Here is a 14,098-nt window from a genome sequence, read left to right as displayed (position 1 = left end):
ACATCTCCCCACATATGTTCTTGCATACTAGTTGGATCAAAATCAATACTCAAGAACGGTTATATAATATGCATCTATCAATACATCTCACACATACTAGATTTCAATCTCATATCACAATATCATAGAATAAAGATTCACCATATAAAAATTACCATAATCATGTTGGGAGAGCTCATATGATACTAAGATCTATGAAGAACAAGAGAGAGATAGAACAAGCTAGTACCACAAACCCACAGTCCAGAGGTGGGCTACTCCCACTTGATCATGATGTTGATGAGGAAGACGTTGGAGAAGGTGGAGATCCCTCCGGCGGTGGCTCCGGCGGAGTTTTCCCCTCCAATCTTTGCTATTGCAGCCTTCGTTTTTGTATTTATGTGCTTTGCCGCACTCCCCGGCCTCTAGGGAGCCATGGGGGCATAGTTTTAAACTAGATTTAGATGTGCGCCTTAGCGCACGATCCCGTGGAGTGCCCACCAATTTACAATTTGTATAACAACAATGAAAATCAGGTAAAAATTATAATATGCTTCTTAATAGGATAAATCACATGAAACCATAGAGTAGCAAACATTTATATACACACGGTATTAGAGAATTATATTACGGATACACCCTATCATCCGCACTCGGAAACAACTGGTCCATTGAAAACAGTCCACCTCTACCCACATCATTGAGGATTCAAATAAAAAGCCATGCAGTCCATGTCTGCACACATAAGGGAGGATTCCAATTAAAAGGCATGCAATCCTATGATAGATGCGAGAAAAGTATACACTGAGGGAATGAATCATTCAACATATATTTAACGATTTTAGTCTCGAAGTGAAATGGTCTATAAAAGGATCTGATCCTACAATCTGAAGGGAGACAATCCTACAACGTGAAGAGACACAACTAAATCTTGATTAGCCTATTAAATGGGAAAAGGAGGAAAGTAGTGCTCCACCTAATGGAATTATTGCAAGGATGGGACTGGAATGATAGAGTTGAGATCTCCAATACTACTGGGGTACAAAAGCAAGCTAAATTTGCCATAATATTGTAAAAATAATGTCCTAAGTCCTTCTAACCATCAAAGTATAATATACCCTGAAGCATGACAGTGTCAAAATGACTAAGGTGGATGTATTATCCATAAATGCCATAAAACCTGAAACTGTGCTTAAATTCTGCTGCTGCCAAACTTTGCTTAAATTCGGCTGCTGCCTTATGTCTGTTAACCAAGTATTCTTGGAAAATGGCATGAAAACCAAAAAATATCAATATGAATTAACACAACAAAAATAGGATACCTGTTGATATCTGCCGGTACAAAATTGTATAGAAGGTAAAGACTATAAGATAATGGAAAACATGAACTAATCGAATGTTGAAGGCATGGAGTGCAACTTACTTGGTTACATAAACCTTATGATCCAATATGTAGTTATATATGAACTCAAAGATGGTATTGGATGCAGCTTACCTAGATACCACTGACAATTGAAATGATTTTCTCTTGTCAGGTACCCGCAAAGACAAAAAAATATTAACATAACATGGAAACATGCATATAAAATCAACAGAGCATAAGGCCATGACAGCATGTTTGCTATTGGTATCCTTGGAAGACAGGGGATTTATTGCTATATCTTGTAAGACGAAATAACATTCGGCCGGCACATACCATCTCATTTTGGCCAGGCATGTATCTTGCTAGACGAAAGAGGACCTTTTGCCATTCTCTAATGTACCAGGCACCAGGAGTAGTACTTTTTCATAATTAGGGTCAGTTGGTCTCCATCTTAACAAATAACATTGCAAAAAGGCACACTATCAAAGTCACTTTAGCCGGTAAAGTTTGAATTATGTGTAGCGAGGAGTTACAGATATATAGGCAATGAGCAAAGACATGACACAATCAACGTAAAAAAGCCCGATTAGCTGTAAGATACACATGGAAATATCAATCAACAATATTCCATCGAAGAGTTGTAGAAGTAGATACCTACTAATAAACCCAACTCCAATGTGGCATGCCCACATATTAAAATGGGGAAAAAATGTGTAGTTGGTAGAAGTTCCTAATAACCAGTACCACTACAAAACAATCAAGATCCAGAACAAAAGGCTTACTAAACCATTGGAAAATCTAATCAAGATTTAGTATGCATGAACATTCTGATTACAACCCAGAAAACCAAAAGAAAAATCAAAATAGAGATTAGTCTTTATTCTAGCATTACACAGTTGTAGTACATATCCGTTAGTAGAGACTTTCTTCCATATTAATGGACAGAAAGAAAAATTGTACTTCCATTATTTCAGCCTATTATATTACTGCATGGCAAAAACTTAAACCTGGAGTTTTCAAAATAACCAGGTTTATCAAATAAACATGGTTTGTCTTGTAAAAGATTAGTAAATATGTGCTACCATACAGAAACAGCACTATCTGTGACAACCTACAAACAACATATTAGTGTCTTTGTTCAGCAGTAAAGCGATGCTACTTAATAGCAAGCATTGATGATACATGTGTAGGAAAACACCATGGATCAACAGTCAACTAAATAATAAAGGTGTCAACTGTCAAATTCCTTCTCTGGGAAGAATTTTGAGGCCTAACAACCCGAGTGGACCTCCCAAACCTTACTTTTCAGCTACATACGAAATGCATAATAGTATATTACATCTCCACATGGAAATCAATTGTGTTCCCACCTAGGATTATACGGAGGAAACTCCTTCAAGGATGCAGACAAAAATACATAGTGAGTGCCGCATAAATAGACATTTAAATATCTCTTAGCAATATAGACAAACTTATTTCAAGGGTGGCAGCGTGGAAGTGAATCATAATTAAAATGTACAAGGACCTACACAGATTTAAGAAGAGATAGGAGTGGTAGGTACACATATAAGAAAGTGTTCTCCCTGATTTGAACCTTGGCCTCCTACATGCTTTATTTGCATGGTCCAACACCAAAAATTCAGCCAGAATATTTTGAAGTGTTTTCTCATCTAAGGAAAAACTTAAAAAAGATAAGTAGCTTTTCTAAATGCAAAATGAAATGGAGTGCTCCAAACAGCATGGGAAGGCGGTAAAATTCTTAAGCACCCCAAGAAAGTTATGAATTTATAAATATTCTAACTAATACTTCTCTATCATGTGCATTCATGTATCAAATATTAAACAACCACTCATGGTCGGAGCTAACCCCTTGACACGGAAAAACTAAAATGTAATCATAGTTCAATATAAAATTAACTCTGAACCTACAGCATGTTAACTTGCACATCGTCGGCTAGACTGAGGTCCAGTATATTTTTCCTATTTTTGATCTTCAATTGATATCACTCTATTGATGGGCCTACCATCACATGGCCAACCTAATCCCCTGAATATTATCATGTAATTTTACAGAGCCATGTAAGCTGCATGCTTTAGTTTTCACACAATATTTTCATGTAGTTTTATAACCAGCTAACGAAAATGTACCCCAAACATTTCAAAATTAAATGTAACAACAATATTTAAAATTCTACTTAGCTAGCCTATAAGAAAATTAAGAAAGATTGCAATCAGGTTTCATCTCCCAGAAATTGCCATTTCTTCAGGGAATGTAAGAACAACTTCATCAAGCTATGAACTGTGATTCTTACAGGATAAGTGGATAAAAGAATTAATGAGATGTGCAGCAATGCAAATAGAATAAAAAATAGAGGTCAAACATGCTGTAACACATAATGCTTAAAGCTAGGTCAGCTTCTAAGAAGTGGAATCAAGTTATTATTATTGTGCCTTGCACAATGTCACATAGTCCAAAGGGTTAAAATTGCCTTTGTACCATGAGATTCTGAACCAGAAACATGAGAGATAACTGAAGTACATGTTCCTGAATTCGATGTTCCCCTGCACTTAGCATATGGTGATACCTTCAAGATTGGTGCTTGCAGTTGACTGGCTTATCATCACATATATAGTCTGTAAGCAGCAATTCACCCTTGCTCAAATGAATAGAAGTTTGTAGCTGCCTGGTTCAGACCACTAAAAATGGGGTATAATATATTAGGTAAAGACAATACTTGATGGAGAATTAGAGCGTATCATATCTGATAGGTTGCTTACATGCCACTCAGAATTACGGCGAATAAAGCTAGCACAACTTCACCAATCACCACCATCAGCTTTCCCACAAGCGATCAGGTGTCTTCCAACCCAGAGTTGTAAAGCACATGAACAAACGGCCAGTCCATATGTAAATCCCATGCCAATTCATTGGACAATTGCTCTAACAGAAACATCATACATATTTCCGCTGCTGCATCCTATATATGGAGTTCACCTTGAAATAGTAGATAATTTAATATTTAGAACACAACTATTCAATAGATACAACAAGAGGTAAAAAAAAAAGAGTAGATAATTTAATATTCAAAACAGCAACTCAAAAACGGTTACTTATCCATGCTTTCTGGGCATCAACTTTAGCTCTACCCGAAGGCAATAAACCATCAAAGAAAAATCATCAAATGCCTGCAGGTCCATATCAACACCGAGGCATACACACACCTTGATCCACGCTTCCTTATGTATAAGCAGATCTTAACAGCTAGTGAACAATGATATAAGCATTTTGTTATTTTACAACACAAAACCGGAGCAAACGCTAATCCGTCATATGATGGAATATCATATTAAGAGAACACTGAGTAGCACCCTGAAAAAAATTATGTCGATCCATCTTTGTAATTGAGCACCCAAAAATCTAGAGCCGGTTTAAAAATCCTAAAACTAAGCCAAGACCACCAGGCTGAATTGTTCAAGCAGTAAATCATTTGCAACGATGGTGAACCCAACAAGTTTAAGGCATCATTTTCTTAAATAAATATTGGGCTGCAATGGAATTATTGCCTGATGGAGTGGATCTAGAGATGAACAAATGAAAGAAGGACATTTTTTACCTAGCACTTTGGGCCGATGCAAGTCGTGTATGGAGAAATCTATGCATGTCTCTGAGCTCAACAGCGTGAGGAGACGCTGGTCCCGACGACGACGACATGAGGTTGCGCTGGTGTCGACGACTTGAGGCAGTGCTTCTCCCGGCGATGGTGACAACGAGGCGACACTGTTCCCGAAAACAGCGACACCCAATCAAATATTTTTCAGAAGGCTTGCAGGAGGTAAATTAACTTTCTAATCACAATCATCTTTAATGGATCTTAGTAATGTGACGTTCTAAGAAAAACCTTTGCATGCCTTCAGTACTGATGTTGAACTACAACCTGAGCACATACTAATACAATAATATGAGCAACAATATACATAATAAATAGAGAAGATGGACCTGTCGAGTTTGGCATCTAATCATCCTCTCCAAACAAAAGAAGATGCACACACATGGTCATCTTCCATTAGTAGTATTTGGCTATTTGCATGTAGGCATTTACACAAGCAGCTTCTGTACACACGGACAAAACTGCAATCTGATAACATCAAAACAAAAAAAACGTGATGTCGATCTTGCGAGAGAGGATGTTCAGGGTTGGGGAAAGAAAAGAAGGAAACTTGTATACCTAGGGATGGTGAGGTTTTCATGCTCTGGCCGAGGAGAATCACCACCGCATCTTGCCAGGACCGTCGACCGTCGTGAGCTCCGCCAACGCAAGCCAGCGTGAACAGAAGATGAACTGGGAGCAGCGGTGAGGCAGAACGCAGCGGCGGCGTGGCCTCGGTGGACTGGAGCTCGAGCGGGAAGAGAGCCAGGGACTGGAGAAAATGGTGGCGCGAGTGGCTGTGGCGGCGGCCGAGCCGGAGGGGTTTGGGGAGGATACGAACGGGGAGGGGATTGGGTTGGTTTTTGGCCATGCCAATCCCCATGTGACACCTGGCCCAATCGCTGGAAAGGAAACTGCCCAGCCCGTGCACGACACTTGCATATCGTGGATAGTCCCAAAATGCTCCGTGAGGGGGCATCGTTTATACCTTCAGATAGCCGGCTATAGCCCCGCTATAGCCTTTCGAGCAAGGTGCGGCTAAAGGCATTCACGTGCTAAAAGGTGGCTATAGCCCGCTATAGCCTGGCTATAGCCTTTTTCGGAGGTCGCGGCTATATCCTATAGCCCGCTATTTAAAACTATGCCTGGGGGTCATATATATAGGTTTTTTTTAGGGCAAACTAAATCCGTGGGCAAAATATTGAAGTGAATCGGATGGTCGAGGGGAAAAGACCTAGGGTGGAGCGCCCCCTGTATTGGCACGCCACCTAGGCTCTTTTAGGCCTCCAACCCTTCCAGATGAGGTCCAAGTGCTCCCGGTGCTTCTTATGATGAAATATTTACGTCCCCGAAATTTTAGCTCAATTTGACTCTGTATAGGTCTTTGAAAGTGAAAAATACACAAAACATGATTTTCTTATTATGCAGAGTTATAACCCAACTAAAGAGAATCATAGGTAAAATCCCCATAAATCATTATGAAATATGGAAATAATATCATATATTTTGCAATATAATATATGAGAATATGTGTCAATAAAGTGCAAAGTTCATGTATGCATTTTACATGCATCAATCGTTGATGGGCCAAAGCCCTATGGCGTCGTATTGCGTGTGTCGGGCAGCGAAGGGCATATGTTCCTCCATAATGGCTGAAAGCACTTTGCCCGTGTGCACGCCATCGACGTCGGGAACTTTATTGTTTTCAAGTACGACGGCCACGACATGCTCACCGTCAAGATCTTCGATGAGACCATGTGTCGCCGCCACTACTACACATACGAGGATGATTAGGAGCGGGCAAGATGAAGACGATGCAGTCTTCTACTTTGTTTTATTATTTTCTACTTTATTTGTACCAATTTTCTTCAACCAAATTTACTTCAAATATATGTGCACTTGCCCAACACCGGATCGAATGGGGAGGTCCTCTCTCTCTCTGCTTGGTTGACTCGCTTCAAAGTACGAACATAGTCATTTCATTCATGCTCCGAACATCTTAAAAACAGCTTGTAGTAACTCATTGTCTCATTTAGATGTCAATCAAGGAAGAAGCATCTCACCCGTTTCACTTCTTCCAACCCCACATCCTTCTAAAATACGCAGTGATGATCATACACTAGTGGAAAAGAGGCCTTTCGTCCCAACCTTTAGTCCCCGTTTTGAACCAAACCGGGACCAATGGGGGGTATTGGTCCCGGTTCATCATGAAAACCCTTTAGTCCCGGTTCGTTTGGACCCTTTAGTCCCGGTTGGTAATACAATCCGGGACTAAAGGGTGGTCTATGGGGCGAAAGTAAAATCCCCTATGCCTCGGCAGTAGGATCTATCATATATATGTGAATATGGGGATCAACGGACATGAAAATGAACAATAGCCAGCCTTTTATCTTCACTAGAGGTCATCGCCTTCCTTGGAAAGTACTCCATAAGTGTATCGAAATTTGTTAGGTTGGTTTGTTGGACAACGCTTCTGATAATGTTATGGGTGGAAATCTCATAGCAGTAATTCACCAAATATGTTGTTCACTACGGGAACGCGCCGAGGTGCCGACGGCAGGATCCTGTGCCGACGGTAAAATATCGGGGCCGTCGGCACAGGATCCGTTCCGGCCAGGCCAGCAGGTTAGCCGTCGGCACAAGAAAACCGTCGGCACATGAAGGTCTGTGCCGACGGCAACCGTCGTCACAGTTTCGGCCGTCGGCACAGCCTCTCCGCCGTAACGGCGAGGTAACAGCGTCAGGTCTGTGCCGACGGCGGCACATATTTCAGCCATGTGCCGACGGCAAAGCCGTCGGCATAGCTATTTTTCATTTTACCACATTAATCTTCGAAAAATCATAACTAAATCATTATAATTCAGAAAAATACAAATAATATATCAAAATTTTCAGAAAAATAAGATCTATCTTGAAAAAATATCAAACATGGAATATTGCAAATATCTCAAAAAATCTTCAAAAAATGAGCTATCATGTCTGATGTTTTATGGCTTACTGAAGGAGATATGCCCTAGAGGCAATAATAAAGTGGTTATTATTTATATCTTTATGTTTATGATAAATGTTTATATATCATGCTATAATTGTATTAACCAAAACATTAGTACATGTATGATATGTAGACAAAAAGAAGTCCCTAGTATGCCTCTTAAACTAGCTTGTTGATTAATGGATGATTAGTTTCATAATCATGAACATTGGATGTTATTAATAACAAGGTTATATCATTATATGAATGATGTAATGGACACACCCAATTAAGCGTAGCATAAGATCTCGTCATTAAGTTATTTGCTATAAGCTTTCGATACATAGTTACCTAGTCCTTATGACCATGAGATTATGTAAATCACTTATACTGGAAAGGTACTTTGATTACACCAAACACCACTGCATAAATGGGTGGCTATAAAGGTGGGATTAAGTATCCGGAAAGTATGAGTTGAGGCATATGGATCAACAGTGGGATTTGTCCATCCCGATGACGGATAGATATACTCTGGGCCCTCTCGGTGGAATGTCGTCTAATGTCTTGCAAGCATATGAATGAGTTCATAAGAGACCACATACCACGGTACGAGTAAAGAGTACTTGTCAGGAGATGAGGTTGAACAAGGTATAGAGTGATACCGAAGATCAAACCTCGGACAAGTAAAATATCGCGTGACAAAGGGAATTGGTATTGTATGTGAATGGTTCATTCGATCACTAAAGTCATCGTTGAATATGTGGGAGCCATTATGGATCTCCAGATCCCGCTATTGGTTATTGGTCGGAGTGAGTACTCAACCATGTCCGCATAGTTCACGAACCGTAGGGTGACACACTTAAAGTTGGATGTTGAAATGGTAGAACTTGAATATGGAATGGAGTTCGAATATTTGTTCGGAGTCCCGGATGAGATCCCGGACATCACGAGGAGTTCCGGAATGGTCCGGAGAATAAGATTCATATATAGGATGTAATTTTATGTGAATTAAAATGTCGCGGAAGGTTCTATGGAAGGTTCTAGAAGGTTCTAGAAAAGTCCGGAAGAAACCACCAAGGAAGGTGGAGTCCACATGGGACTCCACCTCCATGGCCGGCCAACCCTAGTGGGGGAGGAGTCCCAAGTGGACTCCCCTTAGGGGCCGGCCACCCCCATATGGGAGGTGGAACTCCCACCTCTAGTGGGAGTCCTAGCTTGGCTAGGTTTCCCCTCCATATGGAAGGTTTTTGGTTCGGGTCTTATTCGAAGACTTGGAGACCAACTCTTGGGGTTCCACCTATATAATGAGGGCCAAGGGGGAGGGGGCCGGCCACCTCAAACACCACCAAGGTGGCCGCACCCCATAGTGGCCGGCGCCCCCCTCTCCCCAAACCCTAGCCGCCCCGCTCCTCCACTTCCCGCACGCTTAGCGAAGCTCCGCCGGACTTCTCCACCACCACCGACACCACGCCGTCGTGCTGTCGGATTCAAGAGGAGCTACTACTTCCGCTGCCCGCTGGAACGGGGAGGTGGACGTCGTCTTCATCAACAACCGAACGTGTGACCGAGTACGGAGGTGCTGCCCGTTCGTGGCGCCGGAACCGATCGTGATCAAGATCTTCTACGCGCTTTTGCAAGCGGCAAGTGAACATCTACCACAGCAACAAGAGCCTCCTCTTGTAGGCTTTGGAATCTCTTCAAGGGTGAGACTCGATAAACCCCCCGTTGCTACCGTCTTCTAGATTGCATCTTGGCTTGGATTGCGTGTTCGCGGTAGGAATTTTTTTGTTTTCTATGCAACGTTATCCTACAGTGGTATCAGAGCCGTGTCTATGCATAGATGGTTGCACGAGTAGAACACAATGGTTTTGTGGGCGTTGATGCTCTTGTTATCTTTAGTTTGAGTACTTTGCATCTTTGTGGCATAGTGGGATGAAGCGGCTCGGACTAACTTTACATGACCGCGTTCATGAGACTTGTTCCTCGTTCGACATGCAACTTGTATTGCATAAGAGGCTTTGCGGGTGTCTGTCTCTCCTACTATAGTGAAGATTCAATTTACTCTTCTATTGAAAACATTAGTATCAACGTTGTGGTTCATGTTCGTAGGTAGATTAGATCTCTCTCGAAAACCCTAAACCACGTAAAATATGCAAACCAAATTAGAGACGTCTAACTTGTTTTTGCAGGGTTTGGTGATGTGATATGGCCATAATGTGATGATGAATATGTATGAGATGATCATTATTGTATTGTGGCAACCGGCAGGAACCTTATGGTTGTCTTTAAATTTCATGTTGAGTAGTATTTCAAAGTAGTTGTAATAGTTGCTACATGGAGGACAATCATGAAGACGGCGCCATTGACCTTGACGCTACGCCAACGATGATGGAGATCATGCCCGAAGATGATGGAGATCATGTCCGTGCTTTGGATATGAAGATCAAAGGCGCAAAGACAAAAGGGCCATATCATATCACATATGAACTGCATGTGATGTTAATCCTTTTATGCATCTTATTTTGCTTAGATCGCGACGGTAGCATTATAAGATGATCCCTCACTAAAATCTCAAGATAATAAAGTGTTCATCCTTAGTAGCACCGTTGCCAAGACTTGTCGTTTCGAAGCATCTCGTGATGATCGGGTGTGATAGAATCAACAAGTGCATACAACGGGTGCAAGACAGTTTTGCACATGCGGATACTAAGGTGGCCTTGACGAGCCTAGCATGTACATACATGGTCTCGGAACACGTGATACCGAAAGGTAGAGCATGAATCATATGGTTGATATGATGAACACTTTGAGTGTTCGCCATTGAAATCACACCTTGTCTCGTGATGATCGGACATAGGTGCGGTGGATTTGGTTCGTGTGATCACTAAGACAATGCGAGGGATATTGTTTTGAGTGGGAGTTCACCTAGATTTTTAATTATGTTGAATTAAAATTTGAACTCAATTTGTCATAAACTTAGTCTAAACTTTTGCAAATATATGTTGTAGAGATGGCGTCCCCAATCAATTTTAATCAGTTCCTAGAGAAAGAGAAACTTAAGAGCAACGGTAGCAACTTCACCGACTGGTTCCGTCCTGTGAGGATCTTCCTCTCGCGGAAATCTGCAATATGTGCTTGATGCACCGCTAGGTGACCCTCCTGCAGAAACTGAAACCGATGAAGTAAAAGCTGTTTACGAGACTCGGAAAATTCGGTACTCTCAAGTTCAGTGTGCCATCCTGTGCAGTCTGGAATCCGATCTTCAAAAACGTTTTGAGCACCACGATCCTCATGAGTTGATGAAAGAGCTGAAAGCTATTTTTGAGACTCATGCGGCCGTGGAATGCTATGAAGCATCGAAACAATTCTTCAGCTGCATGATGGAAGAAGGCAGCTCCGTTAGTGAGCACATGCTCGCCATGACCGGGCATGCGAAGAAACTCAGTGACTTGGGAATAGTGATTCCTAACCGACTGGGGATTAATCGTGTCCTTCAATCACTGCCACCAAGTTACAGGAACGGTGTGAGGAACTACACTCTGCAGTACATGAACAAGGAGTTACCTGAACTCTTTGGCATGCTAAAAGCTGCTGAGATTGAGATCAAGAAAGAGCACCAAGTGTTGATGGTCAACAAGACCACCAGTTTCAAGAAACAGGGCAAATCTAAGGGAAAATTCAAGAAGGGTGGCAAGAAAGCTACCACGCCTCCTATGAAACCTAAGAACGGCCCTAAGACTGATGCTGAGTGCTATTACTGCAAGGAGAAGGGACACTGGAAGCGTAATTGCTCCAAGTATCTGGCTGATCTGAAGAGCGGCCTTGTCAAGAAGAAGAAAGAAGGTATATCTGATATACATGTTATAGATGTTTATCTCACTGGTTCTCGTTCTAGTACCTGGGTATTTGATACTGGTTCGGTTGCTCATATCTCAGAATCGAAATAGGAACTAAAGAATAAACGAAGACTACTGAAAGATGAAGTGACGATGCGCGTTGGAAATGGATCCAAAGTCGATGTGATCGCTGTCGGCACACTTCCTCTACATCTACCTTCGGGATTAGTTTTAAGCCTAAATAATTGTTATTTTGTACCCGCGTTGAGCATGAACATTATATCTGGATCTTGTTTAATGCAAGACGGTTATTCATTCAAGTCTGAGAATAATGGTTGTTCTATTTTTATGAATAATATCTTTTATGGTCGAGCACCACAAAAGAATGGCTTATTTCTGTTAGATCTCGATAGTAGTGATACGCATATACATAACATTGATGCTAAGCGAATTAAATTGAATGATAATTCTACTTATATGTGGCACTGTCGTCTTGGTCATATTGGAGTGAAACGCATGAAGAAACTCCATACTGATGGATTACTTGAATCACTTGACTTTGAGTCACTTGATAGATGCGAAGCATGTCTAATGGGAAAAATGATGAAGACTCCATTTTCTGGTATGATGGAGCGAGCTACTGACTTATTGGAAATCATACATACCGATGTGTGTGGACCAATGAGCGTAGCATCGCGCGGTGGTTATCGTTATGTTCTAACCTTCACAGATGATCTGAGTAGATATGGGTATATCTATTTCATGAAACATAAATCCGAAACTTTAGAGAAGTTTAAGGAATTCCAAAGTGAAGTAGAAAATCAACGTAACAAGAAGATCAAATTTCTACGATCTGATCGTGGAGGTGAATATCTGAGTTATGAGTTTGGCATGCATTTAAAGAAATGCGGAATACTTTCACAATTGACACCGCCGGGAACACCTCAACGTAACGGTGTGTCCGAACGTCGTAATCGAACTCTCTTAGATATGGTTCGTTCTATGATGTCTCTTACTGATTTGCCGTTATCATTTTGGAGTTATGCATTAGAGACAGCCGCATTCACTTTAAATAGAGCACCATCAAAATCCGTAGAAACGACACCGTATGAATTATGGTTTAATAAGAAACCTAAGCTGTCGTTCCTGAAAGTTTGGGGTTGCGAAGCCTATGTAAAGAAGTTACAACCGGACAAGCTAGAACCCAAAGCGGAGAAATGCGTCTTCATAGGATACCCTAAGGAAACTATAGGGTATACTTTCTATCACAAATCCGAAGGCAAAATCTTTGTTGCTAAGAACGGAACCTTTCTTGAGAAAGAATTTCTCACTAAAGAAGTGACTGGAAGAAAAGTAGAACTCGATGAGATTGATGAATCTATACTCATTGATCGTAGTAGCGCAAAGACCGGAAGTTGTACCGCATCGCCTACACCGGCAACAAGAGGAAGCTAATGATAATGATCATGAAACTTCGAACGAGGAAACCATCGAACCTCGCAGATCGACAAGGGAACGTACCACTCCTGATTGGTATGATCCTTGTCTAAATGTCATGATTGTGGATAACAATGATGAGGACCCTGCGACGTATGAAGAAGCGATGATGAGCCCAGATTCCAACAAATGGCAAGAAGCCATGAAATCCGAAATGGGATCCATGTATGATAACAAAGTATGGACTTTGGTAGACTTACCTGATAGCCGAAAGGCTGTCGAGAATAAATGGATCTTCAAGAGAAAAACAGATGCAGATGGTAATATTACTGTCTATAAAGCTCGACTTGTCGCAAAGGGTTTCCGACAAATTCAAGGAGTTGACTACGATGAGACTTTCTCACCTGTAGCGAAGCTAAAATCTGTGAGGATTTTGTTAGCAATTGCTGCATTTTTCGATTATGAGATTTGGCAGATGGATGTCAAAACGGCGTTCCTTAATGGAGACATTGAGGAAGAGTTGTATATGGTACAACCCAAAGGTTTTGTCGATTCTAAAAATGCTGACAAAGTATGCAAACTTCAGCGTTCAATCTATGGACTGAAGCAAGCATCAAGAAGTTGGAAACGACGCTTTGATAAGGTGATCAAAGACTTCGGGTTTATACAGTGTCATGGAGAGGCCTGTATTTACAAGAAAGTGAGTGGGAGCTCTGTAGCATTCCTGATATTATATGTAGATGACATATTATTGATCGGGAATGATATAGAACTATTAAGCAGTGTTAAAGGTTATTTGAATAATAGTTTTTCAATGAAAGACCTTGGTGAAGCATCGTATATATTAGGCATCAAGATTTATAGA

General features: G+C 41.2%; 1 long non-coding RNA gene across 1 annotated transcript; it reads right to left on the bottom strand.

Annotated features, from left to right (window-relative positions):
- Positions 1-516: 516 nt before the first annotated feature.
- Positions 517-5,849, bottom strand: LOC127340883 (uncharacterized). Its single transcript, XR_007874984.2, has 5 exons — positions 5,569-5,849; positions 5,340-5,478; positions 4,957-5,120; positions 4,121-4,337; positions 517-4,039 (listed from the first exon to the last, which is right to left on the bottom strand). It is a non-coding gene; the product is annotated as an uncharacterized lncRNA (long non-coding RNA).
- Between the last annotated feature and the right edge of the window lie 8,249 nt (positions 5,850-14,098).

This window comes from Lolium perenne, chromosome 3, assembly GCF_019359855.2.
Source record: "Lolium perenne isolate Kyuss_39 chromosome 3, Kyuss_2.0, whole genome shotgun sequence".
NCBI classification, from domain to species: Eukaryota; Viridiplantae; Streptophyta; class Magnoliopsida; order Poales; family Poaceae; genus Lolium; species Lolium perenne.
This window is presented reverse-complemented; position numbering and strand designations above follow the sequence as displayed.